General features: G+C 47.8%; 1 long non-coding RNA gene across 2 annotated transcripts in view; it reads left to right on the top strand.

Moving 5' to 3' along the window:
• LOC110132215 (uncharacterized) overlaps positions 1 to 7436 on the top strand; it is a 157082-nt gene extending 149646 nt beyond the window's left edge. For both annotated transcript variants that reach the window (XR_011492128.1, XR_011492129.1), the window contains one exon: positions 1030 to 7436. This is a non-coding gene — a long non-coding RNA (uncharacterized lncRNA). The remainder of the gene's footprint in view (positions 1 to 1029) is intronic.
• The last annotated feature ends 10498 nt before the right edge of the window (positions 7437 to 17934 follow it).

Below are 17934 nucleotides of genomic sequence, written 5' to 3' on the forward strand. Positions count from 1 at the left end.
GTTCCCCTTTGCTTTCTGTCCATAAGGATGGTATTATCTACATATCTGAGGTTATTAATACTTCTCCCAGCTATCTTGATTCCAGCTTGTGCTTTATCCAGCCTGGCATTTTGCATGATGCATATTTATATGCAGACACATAAGTTAAATAAGCAGGATGACAGTATATAGCCTTGATGTACTCCTTTCCCAATTTGGAACCAGTTCATTGTTCCGTGTCTGGTTCTAACCATTGCTTTTTGACCTGCATACAGATTTCTCAGGAGGCAGGTATTCCCATCTCTTTCAGAATTTTCCACAGTTTGTTGTGATCCACATCGTCAAGGGCTTCGGTGTAGTCAATAAAGCAGAAGTAGATGTTTTTCTGGAATTCTCTTGCTTTTTCGATGATCCAGCAGATGTTGGCAATTTGATCTCTGATTCCTTTGCCTTTTCTAAATCCACCTGCAACATCTGGAAGTTCACGGTTCACAAACTGTTGAAGCCTGGCTTGGAGAATTTTGAGCATTACTTTGCTAGCATGTGAGATGAGTGCAATTGTGTGGTAGTTTGAACATTCTTTGGCACTGCCTTTCTTTGGGATTGGAATGAAAACTGACCTTTTCCAGGCCTGTGGCCACTTCTGAGTTTTCCAAATTTGTCCATTCCTATAATCCCATGTGATTCCCAATCCAATAGTGCATTTTGACCCAGACATCTCACTGCCACCCAGCCAGGCCATTGGCTGCTCATGACTCTGCCTTAAAAAGTGTCAAAGAAATAGCATCCTAAAACTAAAATAATAACTATTATCATAATAACTAACATCTGTATACCATTTTATAGGCTACAAGGTATTTGCATAGATTATCTCAATTATTCTTCACAATAAATCTGGTGCCATTGTCATTATTATTATGTCGCTTAGGCTCAGAGGGAACCTTATAGATGATCTAGTCCAGAGATAGCAAACTCTTGACACACAAACCATCACCCTCTAATCTGCACCCGTGGCAGACATCCCTAATTGATCTACTCTTTTCTATTTAGCTCAGTCTCAACCCTGGAATCCCTCTCAATATTGCAGCCCAAGCAGCCACCTCCAATCAATCAGACTGATACACATGACAGAAAGTGTTTTCTCTGTGGGCTGGTCCATGTCCCTCATTGTACATCTGTGAACCTCAGGACTAGAGATGCTGCTCAGTGGGTTAGTGGCAAAGCCAGTGTTAGACCCTGGACTCTTGGCCCACGTGCACATAGTCAGAGGTCTTCCCAATGACTCCTGCACGTGATTCAAGGTGATTATGATTCTGATTTAACCGAGCACTGGGGGCTTTTAAAGGTCCCCAAGAGACTCTGGTTTGCAGCCAAGTTTGAAAATTACTCAAGTTTTCTCCATCTGTAACAGTGCTGGTCATATTTTCCTGATGTTAAGAAGTGCCTCAAAGACAGAAATATAGATCAATGGAACAGAATAGAAAGCCCAGAGATAAATCCACGAACCTATGGTCACCTTATCTTCGACAAAGGAGGCAAGGATATACAATGAAAAAAAGATAACCTCTTTAACAAGTGGTGCTGAGAAAACTGGTCAACCACCTGTAAAAGAATGAAACTAGAACACTTTCTAACACCATACACAAAAATAAACTCAAAATGGATGAAAGATCTAAATGTAAGACCAGAAACTATCAAACTCCTAGAGGAGAACATAGGCAAAACACTCTCCGACATAAATCACAGCAGGATCCTCTATGACCCACATCCCAGAATTTCAGAAATAAAAGCAAAAATAAACAAATGGGACCTAATGAAACTTAAAAGCTTTTGCACAACAAAGGAAACTATAAGCAAGGTGAAAAGACAGCCCTCAGATTGGGAGAAAATAATAGCAAACGAAGCAACAGACAAAGGATTAATCTCAAAAATATACAAGCAACTCCTCCAGCTCAACTCCAGAAAAATAAATGACCCAATCAAAAAATGGGCCAAAGAACTCAACAGACATTTCTCCAAGGAAGACATACAGATGGCTAACAAACACATGAAAAGATGCTTAACATCACTCATTATCAGAGAAATGCAAATCAAAACCACAATGAGGTACCATTATACGCCAGTCAGGATGGCTGCTATCCAAAAGTCTACAAGCAATAAATGCTGGAGAGGATGTGGAGAAAAGGGAACCCTCTTACACTGTTGGTGGGAATGCAAATTAGTACAGCCACTATGGAAAACAGTGTGGAGATTTCTTAAAAAGCTGGAAATAGAACTGCCATATGACCCAGCAATCCCACTTCTGGGCATACACACCAAGGAAACCAGATCTGAAAGAGACACGTGCACCCCAATGTTCATCGCAGCACTGTTTATAATAGCCAGGACATGGAAGCAACCCAGATGCCCATCAGCAGACGAATGGATGAGGAAGCTGTGGTACATATACACCATGGAATATTACTCAGCCATTAAAAAGAATTCATTTGAATCAGTTCTAATGAGATGGATGAAACTGGAGCCCATTATACAGAGCGAAGTAAGCCAGAAAGATAAAGACCATTACAGTATACTAACACATATATATGGACTTTAGAAAGATGGTAATGGTAACCCTATATGCAAAACAGAAAAAGAGACTCAGATGTATAGAACAGACTTGTGGACTCTGGGAGAAGGCGAGGGTGGGATGTTTCAAGAGAACAGCATTGAAACATGTATATTATCTAGGGTGAAACAGATAACCAGCCCAGGTTGGGTGCATGAGACAAGTGCTCGGGCCTGGTACACTGGGAAGACCCAGAGGGATCGGGTGGAGAGGGAGGTGGGAGGGGGGACCGGGATGGGGAATACATGTAAATCCATGGCTAATTCATTTCAATGTATAACAAAAACTACTGTAATGATGTAAAGTAATTAGCCTCCAACTAATAAAAATAAATGGAAAAAAAAAAAAAGAGAAGTGCCTGTGGCCACTTGTTAAAGGTATACTGTGTATTTGTAAGTATGCAGGTCTCCCTCCAGGAGAATCTGATTCAGATATGGCATGGGGCCCAGGAATCTACATTTTTATAAGCATCCCAGGTGATTCTGATCACCCGGGAAGTTGGGCTATGCATCTCTGAGCATGTGCAACCATGACTGTCTTTGGGAACCCCAAGAATGAGGCCAGTCAGCTCCTGAGTGTCAGGAGGCAAGGAGTGGCCTGGGCTTTGGCTCTCTGAACAGTCGCAAAGACTTCTGTCCATTTACCAGGCGGTTGCCTTTCTTTTTTTAAGTCTGCAGTCTAGATTATTATGTAATCCATCTGAAGAATTTATAGGAATAATATCACCCTCATGCCTGGCTTCTGTAGAAAAAGGAACAGCAAGGAGAGAGAGAAAGTAGAACACAGAAGTAAGAATGAAATGAAAATTATTTGTCTATTTTAGACAAGCAATTTTCTCTAATGTTCTGTTCTCTTATGTGGTTGTCCTTCTGAGAGCTCAAGGGCTTTTTAAGGTGGGGCAAATCCGGGGGTTGTTCTTGAGAGAGACAGTTAGCCTTGGGTGGCTGGGAATGTGGGCAGGCCTTGCTGGGATCAGAGCCAACATGTACATGTGGGCCAGGAGACCCCATCACCCACCACCCGTCCCCGAGGGATGGGACAGCACAAAAGTGCTGAGATTTCCCTGGGTGTCAGACACTGAGCTGGGTTCTTTTCACCTCCAGGAAATCCTACAAAGTATTATTAATAGCTCCAATTTACAGATGAGCAAACTGAAGTTCAGGCTTCCCGTGTGGCTCAGTGATAAAGAATGCATGTGTCAGTGCTCGGACCTGGTGCACTGGGAAGACCCAGAGGGATCGGGTGGAGAGGGAGGTGGGAGGGGGGATCGAGATGGGGAATACATGTATATCCATGGCTGATTCATGTCAATGTATGACAAAAACCACTACAATACTGTAAAGTAATTAGCTTCCAACTAATAAAAAAAAAAAAAAGAATGCATGTGTCAATGCAGGAGACATGGGTTTGATTCCTGGGTCAGGAAGATCTCCTGGAGAAGGAAATTGCAATCCACTCCAGTCTTCTTGCCTGGAAAATCCCATGGACAGAAGAGCCTGGCAGGCTATAGTCTCTAGGGTCGCAGAGTCAGATACAACTTAGCTACTAAACAACACTAGCAACAATAAAACTAAGGTTCAGTAAATGACCGTGTTCTGGGCTTGACCTAGAAACTTTTCACTCTAGAAGGGAAAAACAGCATTTAATCCAATTCCCAGTATTACTAGGAAGAGCCAGGCACACTGGAATATCAGGGTGAGAATATGCTTGGATATGCTTGGTGCTTTAAAAATGGAAACTATAGTCTTTTTTTTTTTTTTTCAACCATACATATTAATGGAAAGACATAGTCTGGAGAATTACAAATAGCAGAATCTCTACCTAAATTTACTTGTCCTTGTAAAGTGGGTGATAAATCCAGAGCATAAAAGAAATGGGTCTGGAATTAAGAACAGAGCACAAAAATGCACCAAAAGCTTTGAATATGTACACACTCTCTGGCCCAGCAATTTCACCTCTAGGAAGTTAGGCTCCCCAAATAGCGGAGTAAGTGGGCCAAGAAGTATTTGCAAGGCAGCATTGTTTACATTTTTGAAAAACTAGAAATAACATAATTGTCCAACACCAGACTTAATGACAATACAGCACATTCACAGAGGCAAATACCATATATTTGTGAAAAATAGTGGTGCAGACGTAGATCTGTTGAAACCGAAAGCAGTCCATCCTACATTTGCTGCATGAGAAAAAAACCTGTGCTGAGTAGCATGTGTGATTGTGGTTGTGTTAAAATAAAGAAGTAATATTCCAGCAATGATAAGTGATCTGATATCTGTATCAGCTGCTGCTGTTTAGTTGCTAAGTTGTGTTCTTCTCTGCAACTCCATGGACTGCAACATGCCAGGCTCCCCTGTCCTTCACTATCTCCTGAATTGGTTCGAACTCATGTCCATTGAGTTGGTGATGCCATCCAACCATCTCATCCTCTGCTGCCTCCTTCTCCTTTTGCCTTCAATCTTTCCCAGCATCAAGGTCTTTTCTAAAGAGTTGTCTCTGCATCAGGTGGCCAAAGCATTGCAGCTTCAGCATCAGTCCTTCCAATGGATATTCAGGGTTTATTTCCTTTAGGATTGAGTGGTTTGATCTTCTTGCAGTCCAAATGACTCTCAAGAGTCTTCTCTGTCACCATAGTTCAATTCTTCAGCGCTCTGCCTTCTTTATGGTCCAACTCTCACATCTGTACATGATTCCTGGCAAAACCATAGCTTTGACTATAGAAACCTTTGTCAGTAAAGTGATGTCTCTGCTTTTTAATACACTGTCTAGGTTTGTCATAGCTTTTCTTCCAAGGAGCAAGCTCCACCTCTGGTAACCACAAATCCAATCTCTTTTTCTTTGAGTTTGGGGTAGTTTGCTTGGTTTTTTAGATTCCAAATATAAAAGGGATCATAAAGTGTCTTCTTCTGTCTGACTTATTTCATTTAGGATAATGCCCTCTTGACCTCGTCACATCCTGCTTTTCTGATCTCCTAGCCAGCGTGTTTGAACTGTGATGTTCGAGAAGTCTCTTGAGAGTCCTTTGGACTGCAAGGAGATCAAACCAGTCAGTCCTAAAGGAAATCAGTCCTGAATATTCATTGGAAGGACTGATGCTGAAGTTGAAGCTCCAATACTTTGGCTACATGATGTGAAGAACTGACTCATCTGAAAAGACCCTGATACTGGGAAAGACTGAAGGCAGGAGAAGAAGGGAAGGACAGAGGGTGATATGATTGGATGGCATCACTGACTCAACGGACATGAGTTTGAGCAAGCTCTGGGAGTTGGTGATGGACAGGGAAGCCTGGCGTGCTGCAGTGCATGGGGTCGCAAAAAGTCAGACGCAACTGAGCAACTGAACTGAACCAAAAAGAATGCCCTCAAAGTCCATCCATGTTGTCACAATTTGCAGGGTTTCCTTTATAAGGCTGAGTAATGTTCCATTGTACATACATACAAACAACTTCTTTATCTGTTTGTCCACCAATGGACACTTAAGTTTCTTGCCTCTTTTGTTCCTTTCCTTCCTTTCCTCTTTCTTGCTATTTTTTTCCTAATTTTTTCTCTTCAGAGAACACATGTCACTTGCACACTTAGATGAAAGTTAAGTCCACTTTCTTTTTTCTTTTCTTTTAAAACCTGGGTATGTTCTCACCTTTATTTATTTTTAAAAATTTCTTTATTTTTGTGCTGGGTCTTTGTTGCTGCATGCGGGCTTTCTCTAGCTGCGGCTAGCAGGGGCTACTCTCTAGTTGCAGTGCATGGGTTTCTCGTTGCGGTGGTCTCCCTTGCTATGAAGCACGGGTTCTGGGGTGCCTGGGCTTCAGTAGTTTCAGCATGTGGGCTCAGCAGTTGAAACTCCCAGGCTCTAGAGCACAGGCTTAATAGTTGTGGTGTACGGGCTTGGTTGGGCTTCGTAAGTGGTACTAGTGGCAAAGAGCCTGCCTGCCAATGCAGGAAACTTGAGAGAGAGATGCAGGTTAGATCCCTGGGTCAGGAAGATCCCCTGGAGGAGGTTGCAGCAACCTACTCCAGTATTCTTGCCAGGAGAATCCTATGGACAGAGGAGCCTGGTGGGCTATGGTCCATAAGGTCACAAAGAGTCAGACACGATTGAAGTGACTTAGCACACACACGTGGGCTTAGTCACTCTGCAGCATGTGGGATCTTCTTGTACTGTTGAAGCCACGCGTTCCGGGAAACAAACTCACTCAGAAGGACAATGCAGATAGTGGAATGCAGTTTATTACGCCGGCAGGCCCAAGGCAGAGTCTCCTCTTAGCCAAGGACCCCGACCAGCGTTTGTGAAAATCTTTTATACCCCATGTGTATGTGTCCGAACCCACCACCCCAAATTCCTTGAGACTTACATAAACTACGGAAGGGTAAATACAATCCCAATAACCCCATCACTCATGTGCCATGTGCTCAGACAGTTAAACAATTAGCCAGTAAGCACGAAGTTACACTCCGACAGGTACAGAAAAATTTATGGCCTGTCTGGAGGAAGGGGTGATTAGTGTACGTGTTCTCTTAAGCGATGAGTAAACTGGATACGATCTCCAGGATTCCCCTGTCCGGAGGGGGTCTTATCCTTCTGTCGTCGTTTCCATAGACACTAAACACAGAGTTCAATCCATTGGAGAGGCGGCCGGGCATGATCAGCATGCACAGGCCTGAGATGGAGTCCAGGCCCTCTGAATTCCTTCTTCAGTACCAGGGAGCATGCCCATGTCTCCTCACTGGCAGGCAGATTCTTTACCACAGAGCCACCAGGGAAACTCTACTTTCAAAGGAGGATACCCCCAAGATCCTGCACAACTGCCCCGGTGTGTGGTTTCTCAAGAAACTGGGCCACAGGGAGGGGGCTTATTAATACCACCAGTGAGGGGCAGGTAGGGGAGAGATCTGGGGGTGGGCAGGGGTTTCAGTTCAGTCGCTCAGTCGTGTCTGACTCTTTGCAACCCCATGAATCGCAGCACGCCAGGCCTCCCTGTCCATCACCAACTCTTTGCATGAGTTGGCCAAAGTATTGGAGTGTCAGCTTCAGCATCAGTCCTTCCAATGAACACCCAGGACTGATCTCCTTTAGGATGGACTGGTTGAATCTCCTTACAGTCCAAGAAACTCTCAAGAGTCTTCTCCAACACCACTGTTCAAAAGCATCAATCCTTCGGCACTCAGCTTTCTTCACAGTCCAACTCTCACATCCATACATGACCACTGGAAAAACCATAGCCTTGACTAGATGGACCTTTGTTGGCAAATTAACGTCTCTGCTTTTTAATATGCTGTCTAGGTTGGTCATAACTTTCCTTCCAAGGAGTAAGAGTCTTTTAATTCCATGGCTGCAGTCACCATCTGCAGTGATTTTGGAGCCCCCAAAAATAAGTCTGACACTGTTTCCACTGTTTCCCCATCTATTTCCCATGAAGTGATGGGACCAGATGCCATGATCTTAGTTTTCTGAATGTTGAGCTTTAAACCAACTTTTTCACTCTCCTCTTTCACTTTCATCAAGAGGCTTTTTAGTTCCTCCTCACTTTCTGCCATGAGGGTGGTGTCATCTGCATATCTGAGATTATTGATATTTCTCCCGGCAATCTTGATTCCAGCTTGTGCTTCTTCCAGCCCAGCATTTCTCATGATGTACTCTGCATATAAGTTAAATAAGCAGGGTGACAATACACAGCCTTGTACTCCTTTTCCTATTTGGAACCAGTCTGTTGTTCCATGTCCAGTTCTAACTGTTGCTTCCTGACCTGCCTATAGGTTTCTCAAGAGGAAGGTCAGATGGTCTGCTATTCCCATCTCTTTCAGAATTTTCCACAGTTTATTGTGATCCACACAGTCAAAGGCTTTGGCATAGTCAATAAAGCACAAATAAATGTTTTTCTGGAACTCTCTTGCTTTTTTGATGATCCAGCAAGTGTTGGCAATTTGATCTCTGGTTCCTCTGCCTTTTCTAAAACCAGCTTGAACATCTGGAATTTCATGGTTCACGTATTGCTGAAGCCTGGCTTGGAGAATTTTGAGCATTACTTTACTAGCGTGTGAGATGAGTGCAATTGTGTGGTAGTTTGAGCAGTCTTTGGGATTGGAATGAAAACTGCCCTTTTCCAGTCCTGTGGCCACTGCTGAGTTTTCCAAATTTGTTGGCATACTGAGTGCAGCACTTTCACAGCATCATCTTTCAGGATTTGAAATAGCTCAACTGGAATTCCATCACCTCCCACTAGATTTGTTCATAGTGATGCTTTCTAAGGCCCACTTGACTTCATATTCCAGGATGTCTGGCTCTAGGTGAGTGATCACACCATCATGATTATCTGGGTCATGAAGATCTTTTTGTACAGTTCTTCTGTGTATTCTTGCCACCTCTTCTTAATATCTTCTGCTTCTGTTAGGTCCCTACCATTTCTGTCCTTTATCGAGTCCATCTTTGAACGAAATGTTCCCTTGGTATCTCTAATTTTCTTGAAGAGATCTCTAGTCTTTCCCATTCTGATGTTTTCCTCTATTTCTTTGCATTGATTGCAAAGAAGGCTTTCTTATCTCTCCTTGGTATTCTTTGGAACTCTGCATTCAAATGGGAATATCTTTCCTTTTCTCCTCTGCTTTTCTTCTTTTCACAGCTACTGGTAAGGCCTTCTCAGACAGCCATTTTGCTTTTTTGCATTTCTTTTCCATGGGGATGGTTTTAGTCCCTGTCTCCTGTGGGGTAGGGGATATCAATATCAGGTGATCTGGCCAGATTTTGAGCAGAGAGGTGTGGAGACTTCATAAACAGTCATGAGCTTGTTACGTCATGCCTTTCAAGCTGGTTCGTGGCATGTGAAACTCAGCATCTGCCACACCCTCTGTCCCCACCACGTATCTACATGGGTCAGCTGAATTATGTGGGTGGGGAGGGGTTGCTGGGCAACCTCTTTGGAGGAAACACATAAGCCTTGAGTCACGTATACAGCTAGAGTCATTCATACTGAGTATGGTGGGCCACCCTGGAGATGATGGGCTGGGTGGAACATGAGGGTCCCTGAAAAGAATTCATGAAGAAGGGATGAGCCTCTCACACAGGTAGGCCCACTTAGAAACTGGCTTCTCATTAAAAAGAATGAAATAATGTAATAATGCTGTTTGCAGCAACATGAATGGACCTCAGTTCAGTTCAGTTCAGTCGCTCATTTGTGTCCGACTCTTTGCGACCCTATGAACCTCAGCATGCCAGGCCTCCCTGTCCATCACCACTTCCCAGAGTCCACCCAAACCCATATCCATTGTGTCGGTGATGCCATCCAACCGTCTCGTCCTCCATTGTCCCCTTCTCCTCCTGCCCTCAAGCTTTCCCAGCATCAGGGTCTTTTCAAATGAGTCAGCTCTTCGCATCAGGTGGCCAAAGTATTGGAGTTTCAGCTTCAGTATCAGTCCCTCCAATGAACACCCAGGACTGATCTCCTAGAGACTGTCATACCCAGTGAACTAAGTTAGAGAAGGAGGAATATCATGTGACATCCCTTATATGTGGAATCTAAAAGGAAATGATACAAATGAACTTAAAAAACAGAAACAGACTCACCGACTTGGAGAATGAACTTATGGTTGCTGGTGAAGGAATGGGGGAAGGCATAGTTGGGGAGTTTGAGATAGACATGTACACACAGATGTATTTAAAATGGATAATCAACAAGGACCTACTGTATAGCACAGGGAACCCTCCTCAATGTTATGTGGCAGCATAGATGGGAGGGGAGTTTGGGGGAGAATATAAATGTGTGGCTGAATCCCTTCACTGTTCGCCTGAAGCTATCACAACATTGTTAATAGGCTATTCCTCAATACAAAATAAAAAGTTTAAATACAAAAAAAAGAATTACAGAGATCAAGCAAACATTACGTTTTCAACAACTATACTTATAAAGAGCAAAATAATAAAATGATAGCTAGAAAGAAAGAAAGAAAGAGAGAAAAGAAAGAAACCAGCCTCCGTGGTCTTGGTGAGGATGGTTCCATGTATGATGTGGCAGCTGCCGGGCCTGTGAGGGGTCTGTGCTCAGGGCAGGAGCATGTGCACCACTCAGCACCCAGGAGAGGAGCAAACGCCTGCTGTTCCTTGCAGGGTGTCAACGTCTACTGCTGGGTGAACAGGCAGGGACCTCCAGATCTGGGGTGTCTTGAGGAAGCCCACGTGAAGACTGTAGCCAGCAGAGGTAGCTGTCTTGGAGTCACCAAGGAAGCGGCCGTGGCCCGGTAGAAGGGGAAGAGGACAGCCAGGATGGCCTGCGATGAATGTGAGTGGCCACCTGTCCCTGGTAGTTAGCTGGTTACAGCAGTATTCCTTCCCTGTTGCTACTGTAGCAAAATACCACAACCTTAGTATTAATAGCTTCAACCAGATTTATTCTCTTACAATGCTGGAGATCAGAAGTCCTAAAACTAAGGCATTGGCAGGGTCATGTTCCTTCCAGGAGAGAATCCATTTGCTTGCCTTTTCTAACTTCCAGAGGTCGCCCGCCTGGGTCACGGCCTCTTCCTCAAATCACTCTGACCTCTGCCTTCTCTTCTCTGCTCTGTCATTGCATCATCTTCTGGGACTGGCGCTCTCCCACTTCCATTATAAGGACACTTGTGATTGTATAGGGCTCACCCAGATAATCCAAAATGATCTCATTTTAGGATCCTTCATTTAGCACATTTATGAATTCTCATTTGCCATTTAAGGTAACACATTCCCAGGTTCTTTGGATTAGGACGTGGACATCGTTCGGGGGTCATGATGAAACCTAGCACATAACCCGAGAAGGCAGGCTGGACATCTTCTTGGGGGGCTGTCAAAAAGATGTGAGGGATTCACACGGCTGGGGGTAGGTTTTTGGGGCTTGGAGTTAAGCATTCATATTAAATAGTCACTCAGACTCACAGGGTCATGAAGCTCAGGGACACTTAGGGGTCAATACAACTGGGAAAACTGGGCTCCAGTGGCGTCTAAGGACCTGTTGAAAGTTGTTGGTCTAGGTTTCCTGCTTTCCTGCATACTGTCTGTTTCGTTCAATTGACATTAGAGAAAGTGGTGCTTTTTTTTTTTTAGCTTTTTATTTTGTACTGGAGTGTAGCCAATTAACAATGTTGTGATAGTTTCAGATGGACAAAGGCACTCAGCCATACATACATATGCATCCATTCTCTGAAAGGGGTACTGCTGTTTGTGGTCGCTCTTGTTTAAGGCAGAGAACAAAATCTACCAGATCTTTTGTGGGATAGGCAGTGGTCCTTTGGAAAGGCCTGGAGCCCCCGAGTGTGAGCAGCCTGCAGAGACTTGCAGGGTCTCTGTGCTCTCTGGAAAATTCCCCCACCGAGGCTTCCCATCAAGGGCGGGTGGAGAGGGCCAGGCGTGCCCAGAACTGCTGCAGGGAGCGAGCGATGGCAAAGGGCCGTTGCCCCTGAGGCCGCCCGGCCACTGCGGTCACTGCCAGCTCTTTCCACAAGGAGGGAGCTTTTCCTCCTTCTCCAGACTTAGATTGCAGAGTGGGTTCTGGGGGTGAAGGGGAAGCACTTGGAACCCAGCCAGCAAGAAGGCATTTCTCTCTCTCTCTTTGACCCTCCAGAGAACCCACAGGTGTGTGTGCCTGTGTGTTGAGGGGAAGAGGGAGGCTAGGCTACATACTTTAATTATTTTTTCTTTCTTTTTTTACATATATATCTATAAGATCTTTATTTGGTTGTGCCAGGCCTTAGCTGCAGCATATGAGCTGCTCTAGTTCCCAGGCCTCCTGCATTGGGTGTGTGGAGTCTTAGCCCCTGAACTGTTTATATTTTTGAGTCAGCCAGTTTCTCAGTGAATTCATCAGAAAGAATCACTGATATCAGAACACCAGGGTTTTAATCCAACCCCCCTCTCCAGGTATATGACTCTAGATATGTCATGTGACTTCTCTGGGCCTCAGTTTACCCGTCTGTGGCATCAAGGGGCAGACTGAGTGATCCTCAGGATGCCTTCAAATTCACCCAGCTTTTGCGTGAATGCTTCTAAACAGCTCCCCCGCCCATCTCCCCACTTCCCGGTACTCCTGGGCTCTCAAGCCCAGCTGGTCACTAGGATCAAATCCCCAGACCACACTCACTTTTGATCTCCACTGTGCCTGAATGGCTGGCCTGCGGCCTGGCCCCTCAGCAAACCAGGCTCCGTGAACAAGTAGGGCATGAGTCCAAGGATGAGGCCCCAGGCAAAGGGGCCCGAGTCACACTGCCCGCGCCCAGGGAGGGGAAGCCCCTGGTTCTGGCTCTCTACTACAAGGGAGCTGCAGAATCCCAGGAAACCGGTTGTTAAGGAGCCGGCAGCCGGGTACCAAGTTAGATAATGAGTGCTTGGGTTTTTCCACCGCTGTTTACCTTGGGTTAAGTATACGAAAATGATGTCATCTCTGCACCCGTCCAGCTGGCCCTGTCGCTGGGGTCTCGGGCTCATCGGGCTCATCAGGGGCTCCTCCCCTCCCCATTCCAGCCACCCCCTCCCCATTCTGGTCACCCCAACCCTCACCAGTATGGGGGGAATGTGGAGGGGGAGCAACGAAGCCAGTCAACCTCACGTCATCTGTCTCCCTCCCAGCCCCCCGTCTTCCCCTCCCAAGTTCATCCATTCTCATCTCTCACCAGGAAGACCGTGCTGGGGTCTCATTGGCCTACCTGCCGCCAGCCTGTCTCCTCCAACCCCTTCAACCCCCAAGGCCAGAGGAGCTTCCTAAATGGCCTGCTGTCTGGACCCTTGTTTGGCTTCAGCTGTGTGCTCAGAGGAAAGTGTAGCCTGACCCCAGGCCCCAGAGAGCTGCTCATCCATCCAGCCTCCCCCTACTTCCCCACCACACCCTGGACTCCAGCCTCAGGCCCTCAACCAGCCAGAGCTTCTTCCAGATTCTGGAAGCTTTACCTCCTTTCCTTCCCCGAGACCTTCACCCCTGGAGGCCCCTCTTCCCTTCACCCTAGTTCCTCCTCAGGCTCAGAGCACCCCACAGAACCAGCCCTCTCTGCCCTCGGATGCGCCCTTATGGCATCCTGCTTGAAAGAAAAAGGTCAGTGACTTTTTTCAGAGACTGGCAGAGGATGCAAAGTTTGCAAGATGCAGAAAAGGCCCTGAGATTTGCTGATCACCTTGGGAGCAGATGTGTGTGGGGTGAAAGGAAGGGTGAGAATTTGTTTGGAGAGGTAGATGAGACATTTAAGGCCGAGGGGAGGCCCCCCCCTTCGGGTCATGGCCATAACAATGCACCTCCTATTGACCCTGATACTCTCCACCCAGCCCCTCCCTCAGTCCTTCCTCTCATCCTGCCTGGCTTTGAGATGAGGGCCTGAGCCCTTCAGCAAAGACCTCACAGCTGCTTCGGGCATCCCCAGGATGCAGCGTGCATGGGGTCACTGAGGACAGCAGTCACAGCGGCCGCAGAGAGTGGCCAGATCCAGGGCTCAGGAGGGAACTGAGTTACAACGGAGGCATGAGGGCTCCTCGGACATTCTCTGAGGGCGAGGGCAGCTTTGCCGCATCCACTGCGGCCCTCGGCTGGTTTCCTCTGAAGTGACCCCAGTAAGCTCAGTTGGAAGGGTCTCCTGTTCTGGAAATTGACCCCCACCAAAAGGATGTGATCAGAGATGCAAGCTCAGATGTGAAAGTGAAAGTGTTAGTCCCTGTGATTCCTTGTGACCTCATGGACTGTAGCCCGCCAAGCTCCTCTGTCCATGGGATTCTCCAGGCAAGGATACTGGAGTGGGATGCCATTTCCTTCTCCAGGGGATCTTCCTGACCCAGGCACTGGACTTGGGTCTCCTGCACTGCAGGCGGATTCTTTACTATTTGAGCCACCCAGGAAGCCCAAGCTCAACTGAGGACAAAGTAAATAAACCTCGTGGATGGTGCATCATAAAGAGATGGCAACACGGAACAGCCAGCGTCAGCTCCTTCATTCCTCATGGCACCCTCCGACAGGCCTCCACAGTTCCCCTTTTGCACATTTTGTACAGTTAATACACACTTGTGCACATGTTCAAAGCCAGGCAAGTACCTTAACCATCCTGAACCTCAATTTTTACTTCTGTTAAATGGGCTTATTGATACCTATGTTACAAGTCTTTGTGAGATTGAACGTAACAGTGTATGTGACAGGGTTCAGTTCATAGCAGGTATCAGATCATAGCTTCCTAAGAATAAGGAGCCATCCTGGCCACGTGGCCAGGTGGTAGCTAGGGGCAGGGGGGTCTTTGACTGATCAAGTGAGTTGGGACTCCCATATGGGAAGAATAGGATGAGTTTCTGGGGTCCAAACTTCAGAACGCCTGGCCTCTGGGTATTCCCCTCACCTGGTCTCTGCCCACCCTTCCAGGCTCACAACAGGCCAAGCCACCCTGTGTTTACCACCTCCTATACCTCAGTTCATAGGTCATGGGGTCCCAGGGCTCATCTCCTGGCCCACCCCCGCCTTGACCATTTCAGAGTGGAAGGGCTAGTCCAGTTGACTCCCCAGTCTGGAAACCATCCCCCCAAGATGGGTGGAGGCAGCTGGTGAGGCCTGGCTTCATCCGGGTTCCAGAACCACTGCCCCATTCCCCTGACTCGCCAGCCACGGCCACTTCCTCCCACCAGGCTGGGCCAGCAGTTGTGCGGCCTATAAATAGAAGAGTGAGATTCCTCGTGGCCCAGTGAATGGGCCGACATCCTGCCTCCGCCTGACTGAGCCCTGAGTCACAGGCCCCCACTGGAGGCCCGCCCGGGGCGGCCCAGGCCCACCCCGCTGCCTCGGCCTCAGAGGAAGCGCTGGGCGGCAGTGAGTCCCTGGGGAGGCCGAGACAGGCTTAGAGAAACGCGGCTGGCATTTCCTCCCTGTGAGGCCAGCACGCTGGCTGGCTCAGGGGGGTGAGTGTGCTGAGGGTGTGGGTGTGCACAACATGTGGGCCGGGGGGTGTGCTGGCCCCGGGAGGCCTCCGCGCCCCCTTCCGTGAGGGTGCCGGGAAGGGGGGATCCCAGAGAGCCTTGTCTGTGCTCATAGTGCCCTTGTTCTGGCTTTGCTCATCTCAGAGCCAAAACTAAATCCATGCAGAGATAGACACCCACCCACACGAGCACCAGGAATTGGTGGGAAGGCTGGAAAACGGGCCTGGGCAGGGGTAAGAAACAAGCCAGCCCCGGAGGGCTAAGTGGCCAGACTGGGAGCAGGAATGAGGGGCGGGAGGCGGTGGGGGGCTGTGTGTCACTCTGCCCAAGAGTCAGAAGGAGGTTCTGATCGGCTGCCCTGGGGTCCCGGGTCCATCCTGTGGCCAGGGCAGGGCAGAGGCCGCTGGGTCCCAATCTGATTTCTGGAATGTGGTTCTGCTTTCTTGTCGATTTCTCTCTCCTCCCCTAGATCCACTAGATTGCACGCTCCATGAGGACAAGGACCAGGTCGGTGCTTGCTCACCGCTGTGTGCCCGCCGTATACTTGTTAGATGAGCACTGTTCACCCGCTCACACTCATCACACACTCCCTGGCAGACTTGCACACACATTTACACACTCACCCACACACTTGCTCCCTGCTCAGGTCTCTTCGATGATTTGAGAACGTGAGCAGCCCCTCCCCCACGGTCACCTCCAAATCTCTCTCCCACCAGGGTGCCACGGGGGTGAGAAATTTCGGGGAATTGTACCCTTTGCAGTGTTGACCCATGAATTCTTCCTAGGAAGAATGACAGTCTCCTGATTCATACAAAGGCATCCAGTGGTTTCTTCATCCAGAGGGACCAGGGTGGAAAAACCTGCTCCCAACCCCATTGAAAATCCTTGCTGGCTCCCTGTTGCCCCCAAGATGATGTCCCATCTCCACTGCATGGTTTTCCAGGGGTCACAGGGAACCCCTGTCCTCCAAACACTCCATGCTTGCATCCCTCTGTGCTATGCCTGGGCTGATCCTGTCACCTAGAATATTCTCAGCTCCCCCCATACCGTCTGCTATCACTTGCTTGGTTTGCAGACTCTTAGTTGTATTTCAAGGCCCACCCGAATATCGTCTCTCTGTGAGACCACAGCCTCATTAACAGTTTCCGCCTCTTTCTTCCTCAGTTTGTCCTGAATTCTCCAGAAACACAGAACTATGGGCTTGGTGGTGTCTTAGAGACCTATAGCAGTTTGCAACCCAGGAGTGGTTGGAAATGTGTGGGGTGTTTTCTGGTTGCCACGGTAACAGGGACTGCTGTGGGCATTTAATGGGGCCGGGAATGCAAACTAGGGAGAACTGTCCATCCTGAAGGTCAATAGCAGCCCACCGAGAAACACAGCAGCCTCATTTTTGATGGGGAACCCAAGGCCCAAGAAGGGAAAGAGTTTTATCAAGGTCATGCAGCCAATTAGGCAATAAGGTGGTTGGCATCAGCTTCCTGGGGGAGTATTCCTGGGCAGTGGGCCTGAGAATGGGCCTCTGACCCTCCAGGTCCTCAGGTCCTGGCCTGGCCATACTACCACCACCAGGAATGTTGGAGGAAGTATATGTGGGAATGACCCCCAGCTCCCACCAGCTGCTGGCTTCAAAGGTGGCTCAGTGGTGAAAGATACACATGCCAGTGCAAGAGACGCAGGAGAGGTGGGTTGGATCCCTGGGCTGGGAAGATCCCCTGGGACCAGAAATGGCAACCCACTCCAGTATTCTTGCCTGGAAAATCCCATGGACAGAGGAGCCTGGTGGGTCGCAGTTCATAGTCGCAGAGAGGCAGACACTGAGAGACAGGGCGTGCACGCATGCCCTCTCCTGCCAGATGGCCTGACGTGGCCCAGGATGTGCCTGGAATACAAAACTGGTGTCCCCTGAGGAGGACAGAGGTGGGTTGTGGGCAGGGACCACAGTTCTGCAATTACAGTGCCCAACTCCATGAGCTCATCTAAACACCAAGAAAGCTACCCTTTAAGTCTGAACCTGGGCACAAGTGATTGCAACATTCCAGGGCTCAGCCTGGCCATGGGAGGTGGGCAGAGAGAGGTAGGACCTGGTGTCCCCTTAGTCAGCCCCCAGCCCTGCTCCGAGAAGCCATGGACATCTTTCCCCTGGTCTCCCACCCTCAGCCCTAGCCACCACTGGCCTCTCGCATAGGCTGGAGGAACTTTTTAAAAACTGAAAACTACACACAAAACTGGAGACAATAAAAATATAACAACCCCCATATCTCTGTCACTCAGCTGTGACAGTCATCAACCAATGGCTCATCTTGCCTCATCCAGACCCACCTCCCCATCCACATCTCTCTTCCTCTATGACTTTGAAGCAGATCCCAGGCATGACATCCATTCATCCATAAATATGACAGTGTGTATCTCTGAAAGGACCCTTCCTTACAAATAAACTAAACCATAATCATAGCCC

Source organism: Odocoileus virginianus, chromosome 17 (genome assembly GCF_023699985.2).
Source record: "Odocoileus virginianus isolate 20LAN1187 ecotype Illinois chromosome 17, Ovbor_1.2, whole genome shotgun sequence".
In the NCBI taxonomy this organism is placed as follows: Eukaryota; Metazoa; Chordata; class Mammalia; order Artiodactyla; family Cervidae; genus Odocoileus; species Odocoileus virginianus.